Source organism: Marmota marmota, unplaced genomic scaffold (genome assembly GCF_001458135.2).
Source record: "Marmota marmota marmota unplaced genomic scaffold, marMar, whole genome shotgun sequence".
Taxonomy (NCBI): Eukaryota; Metazoa; Chordata; class Mammalia; order Rodentia; family Sciuridae; genus Marmota; species Marmota marmota.
In genome coordinates, this window is record NW_026000174.1 from 22,656,975 (window position 1) to 22,663,036 (window position 6,062).

At 40.4% G+C, this 6,062-nt stretch overlaps 1 long non-coding RNA gene across 1 annotated transcript in view; it reads left to right on the top strand.

Annotated features, from left to right (window-relative positions):
* LOC125612051 overlaps nucleotides 1-3,336 on the top strand; it is a 6,299-nt gene extending 2,963 nt beyond the window's left edge. Inside the window, exon 2 of the long non-coding RNA XR_007342305.1 lies at nucleotides 3,232-3,336. This is a non-coding gene — a long non-coding RNA (uncharacterized LOC125612051). The remainder of the gene's footprint in view (nucleotides 1-3,231) is intronic.
* Nucleotides 3,337-6,062: the final 2,726 nt, after the last annotated feature.

Sequence of the window (6,062 nt, forward strand, 5' to 3'; positions counted from 1 at the left end):
TTTTTTTTTTTTTTGTACCAGGGATTGGACTCAGGGGCATTCGACCACTGAGCCACATCCCCAGCCCTATTTTGTATTTTATTAGAGACAGGATCTCACTGAGTTGCTCAGCGCCTCGCTGAATTGCTGAGGCTGGCTTTGAACTCGCAATCTTCCTTCTTCTGCCTCCTGAGCTGCTGGGATTTCAGGCGTGAGCCACTGTGCCTGGCCTTTTCCTCCTAATATTAAGAAAAAAAAATATAGTCCTTTATTTTATTTAGCTGTAGGTCAATAAAATACCTTTATTTTACCCATCTATATGTGGTGCTGAGGGTTAAACCCAGTGCCTCACATGTGCCATCATGGCAGAAAGGGTGTGGAATAGGAAAGCTGCTCAGCTCATAGCAGCCAGGAAGCAGAGTGTATAAGAGGAAGAGGTTGAGGATAAGAAATACCCTTCTAGTACATGTCCCCTAGTGACCTACTTCCTCCAACCATAGCAGGTCACAGTTTCTAGCATCTCCAGTAGTAGATATTCAGGATTACTCCACTGCAGAGATCATGAGAGCCCTCATGATCCAATCACTTATCAAAGGCCTCTAAACATTGCTGCACTGGGAACCCTCAACACTTGACTCTTTGGGAGACAATATAGATCGAAATCATAACACATAGCAAAATATCTAATAAAAGTTGATGCACAAGCTCCTGGGTTTAATCCCCAGCAATGTACATAATGATTAATAAGAAGAAGAAGAAGAAGGAGGAGGAATAAGAAGTAGTAGTAGTTGAAAAACATTCTTGAGAATCTAAAATTAGTGTTAGTGGTTAGAGATGTAACTCAATGGGTAAAATACTTGCCTAGTATATGCAAGGCCCTGAGTTTGATTCCTAACACTAGAAATGAATAAACAAAGTTAATATTAGAATAAAGAAATCATTTGTTAACATATGCTATATAGAAAGAAAAATTAAGCCAATTGTGGTGACACACACTTGTAATCTCAGTGGCTTATAAGGTTAAGGCAGGAGGATTACAAGTTCGAAGTCAACCTAGCAACTTAGCAAGACCCTGTCTCAAAATAAGAAGGGCTGGGGATGTAGCTCAACGGTAGAGTGCCCCTGGGTTTGATCCCCAGTACTGTGAACGAACATAATAAGCCAATATGAGGTTTTTGACTTCTGGCCATGACAAAGCAATGTTCTCTCACTGCAGACAATTAAAAACCTGGTCAAAATATCTGAAACAGCTGTCTTCAGATAATGAATTAAAATATCCAGTCAAGGAATGATCCTTGAGAGAAGAGAAACAAGGTTAGTCTGACGCTCACCCTCACTTTCTGTCTGGGGGCACTTTCTGGAGCAGAACACAAAGAAGAATTGACCAAAGGGAACACAGTGCTATTACTGAAACAAGAAAAAAAGAGATTATAGACCAAGGCAACAAATATGGCTGGAATTCACAGTGCAGAATCCTAAAGAAGAAACATCTTTAAAAAGCGAGGTGGTAGGGATGGGTCTTCTTGGATATTTGGTTAAAAATATTCACAATCCAGGTAAAATTACATGAAGTAGAGCAGTAAATGAATGCAGAGAATAACAAGCCCAGTACTCGAAAGCTGTGAGCTGAATGAAGATTCCAGAGCTGGCATTATGAGTAGAAGACATTCAAACTCTCATCAGCCAGAGTGTCCCCTAAGAGCTCCCATGTTAATGCAGGGATATTCAGAGGTGATTAGATTATGAGAGATGTGACCTAATCAGTTCATCGTAGTATGACTAAACTAACTGGATGGTATCTATAGGCAGATGGGGCATGGCTAGAGGAGGAGAGTAACTGGAGTGATGCCCCAGAAAGGTTTATCTTCCCTGTGGCCCCTGCTTCCTGACCACCATGAAAAATTGGAGCATGACTACTCCTCCACACCCTTCCACCCTGATGTCCTTCCTCGTTTTGGGCCCAAAGCAATGGAGTTGGCCAACATGGACTGAACCTCTGAAACTATGAGCCAATATGTTTTCCCTTCCTTAAGTTGTTCTTTTCAATTATTTTGGTCACAGTGACAAATATCTAACACATTGGCTCACAAGGAAAGCAGTTTGCTCCACCATATGGTCCTGTGGATGTGAAGCCTTTGCCAGAAGCCCGAAGTAAGGGGGCCACTAGATCTTGATTGGAACCTCCAGAACTGTGAGCTTAAATAAACCCTTCATTTTATAAATGAATTATTTCAGTTATTTCATTATAGCAATGGGAAGCTACCATTAACTTACCATTATTAACTACCAGGACTTTCAGTACTCAGCATATAGTCATATTTGTGGCTGATTTATTATTATTTTCCAATAACACAAACCAAAATCAGCAAAGGGAAAGACACAAAGTAAAGTTCAGAGGAAACCAGGCTTGATCTTCCAAGAATTCTAGTGAAATCATATAGGACATGCTTCATTCTTCTTGCAAAAAGTTGCAACTACATGTCTACTGGGAAGCTCATTAAACTTCATACCCAAGTTTTTTTAATATTTATTTTTTAGTTATAGGTGGATACAATATTTTATTTTTATGTGATGGTTGAGGATCAAACCCAGTACTTCTCCCATACTAGACAAGTACTCTACCTCTGAGCCAGAATCAGCCCCATACCCAAGTTTTTTATTGGGAGCTGATCATATAGGCCCTCTCAGGTAGCATGTACTAAAATTCCAGACTTCCACAAGGAAAGCCAGTTCTTTAAGTATAAGCCATATTTTTTTATACACAATTTGGTCACAGTGAGCCACTCTTACCAGTATGGGGATGGTTGGAACACCTTCTGAAATCCAAAATCCAAGTTTGTAGATGCCAGCCAAGGTTCTTTAAAAGCAGATCTTTCTTTATTGTTTTAGTTGTAGATGGATACAGTAACTTTATTATTTATTTTTATGCAGTGCTGAGGATCAAACCCAAATTCCCAGTGCCTCACACATGCTAGGGGAGCACTCTACCACTGCACAACCCCAGCCCTGAAAGTAGATCTTTCTTTTTTTTTTTTTTTTAATTTTTTAATATTTTATTTTTTAGTTTTTTGGCGGACACAGCATCTTTGCTTTTGTATGTGGTGCTGAGGATTGAACCCGGGCCACACGCATGCCAGGCGAGCACGCTACCACTTGAGCCACATCCCCAGCTCGAAAGTAGATCTTTCTGTGGATAACAGGCCCAGGCCTGCCACATTCATTTTTTTTTTTTTTTTTTTTTTTGTACACTAGCTGACAAGAGGAAGTCCAGCTCAAAGCAGATTTCTAAACAAACCAAGAAAAGATGAGAAGAGTGTCCACACGGAGCAATGATGGCACTAACCTGGTACAAGAAAACAGAAAAAAACTAGATGAAAAATACATCTACATAGGGCAACCTGTGCGTGGTGTTCAAGTGGGAAAAGGTATCTGTGCAGGAGAGAAAAGATGAAGCAATAAGGGATTGGTTACAAACTTGCAGATGGATTAAAAAATAAGTAACAATATTAAGAATAATGGGAACCTGGAATTTTCTTACCATTAAAGAATTAGAAACTTAAAAGGGAGAAAAGTAAAATGAAACCTATGATGTTGGACTGAAATTGGAGGGACAGCCAGGCATGGTGGCACACATTTATAATCTCAGCAACTAAGGAGGCTGAGGCAGGAGGAGGGCAAGTTTGAGGCCAGAGTTGGCAACTTAGCGAGAACCTATCTCAAAGTAAAAGTGAAAATGGGCTGGGGGTGTAACTCAGTGGTACAGCACCTCTGGGTTCAATCTGCAGTACCATTAAAAACAACAACAACATATAATTCAGAATGTAAGAGCCTGGAGTTTAGTTCAAGCTCTATCCAATAAATCTCTGATCCCAAGGATAAAGCGTTTAATTATTCAGGTTTTTTTGTTTGTTTGTTTGTTTGTTTGTTTTGGTGGTGGGGCATTGTACTGGGGATTGAACTCAGGGTCTTGTGCATGTGAGGCACTCACTCTAACAATTGAGATCTAGCAGCATCCCCACTATTCAGGTTCTTATTACTTTATTTTTGTTGAACATAAGATTTTTTGGTGGGGAAGTATAGCAGGGATTAAACCCAGAGGTGCTTTAACACTGAGCTACATTCCCAGCCCCATTTATTTATTTAGTGGTACTAGGGATTGAACCCAGGGACTTGTGCATGTGAGGCAAGCGCTCTACCAACTGAGCTATAGCCCAGCCCCATTATTTTTTATTTTGAGACAGGATCTTTCTCGGTTGTTTAGGGCCTCACTAAATTGCTAAGGCTGGCTTCAAACTTGCGATCCTCCTGTCCAGCCTGTGGAATCCTTGGGATTACAGGCATGTGCCACCACACTCAGCTGAACATAAGATTTTTATATGAGGCATATGCAAGACAAACATAGATTGAACATAGTTCCTTGTACACTGAAAGCAAAAGAAATTAGGAATATGATTTTGGATGGGTGAATGGATGGATGAATATAAGTGTGAGTGAATATGTAAACAGCCCTAGGGATAGTGAGATTTAAGAGCAATGATCATACTTAATGTCAAAGTCTTGGTTTCTAAATAATAATCTCTACTGAAAAGAAAGGACTTGCAGAAAAGGCTCATTACAGGACTGGTATATGAGGAAATTCAAGATAAAACTGGAACATTTTGTACAAGAAACAGGGAAGTGCTCAAAGATATAAGACAAAACAAAAGGACTCCAGAGCCAGATGGAAGAGGCTTCAGTGGCCAAATAGGGTACAATTTGGGCTGTAAAAATCATTAACAGACTCTAATTGATTGAGTAAAATATGAAATCATGAATTTGAATTAACTCAAGATAGGTCAAAGGCCTAAATGTCAGACCTAAAAATATGAAATTCTTAGGAGATAACTGTAAGGATGGCCTTATGGCTGAGCCTAAGCAACTCCACTTTAAGAACTCCAGTTTGAAACCTGAAGTCTCATCAGGCTCATCAGGTATGGCCCTCAGGCACAAACAAGTCACTTCCCCTACCCTGGTTAACTCAGAGTGAAGCCTGTGGCAGGCTGTCTTCACCTGATAAAAGGGAAAGGTGCCTGATAAAAGAGAAAGTTGAAAAGATCAGGGTGGGGACCACCAGACCAGATGTTTTAACCCCAGGGTAAATGATGTCACTGAGAAATCCATTGGTAGCTAATAAGGATTGAAAGAGGGGTCAAAAGCCCCAAAACTTAATATAAATAATAGAGCAAATGAACAGACTTTCAACCAGCCAACACTGATCCACACAAGCCTGAGAGTCTGATGAGGACCTGGACTGACATCCCAACCATTCTCATCTGCTTGAACCTGTGTTGTTCTCATCACTCTCTAACTCTACAGCCACATATTGACTCTGGTGAGAGCCACAACTTCTCCCTAGGACCACCTCCTCAGCCTGCCATCAGCTCCACCCCAGGAGAAGGCTGCCTTGGTTCCGGACCTGGTCACAGTGTTCTGAATGAGTGTGCATCTGCTGGACTTAAAGCCTAAGACTTGAGACTTTTGATCTGACACTTGAACTTAGCATGCAGAGGGAATGTCTGTCATTAGCCTGTCATGGTTAAATGTGTGTGTAGTGCTTAGAATTAATCTAGAATTGTTTGCTGTGAATTGTCTATTGCAGTGCCTAGCATTAAGGGTTGTTGTTTTCTTGATTAAGAGCCTATAGAGTGAAATGGTATTGAGTGATTTGAGTGAATAAAGCATTGAAAAGGGCAGAAACATGTGGACATTCTTTATTTCTTCCCCTCAACTGCATAAGTCACACCTTTTGCCCATAGTGACAATAACATAGGGGAAAATCTTTATAAAATTGGTTTAGCGGGACTGGGACTCTGGCTCAGTGGTAGAGCACTCTCCTAGCATGTGTGAGGCACTGTGTTTGAGCCTCAGCACTACATAAAAGATAAATAAATAAAGGTACTGTCCATCTACAACTAAAAAATAAAGATTTTAAAAATATTTTCAGTTACAGATGGACACAATACATTTGTTTTATTTGTTTGTTTTTTATGTGGTGCTGAGGATTGAACCAGTGCCTCACATGTGCTAGGCAAGTGCTATACCAC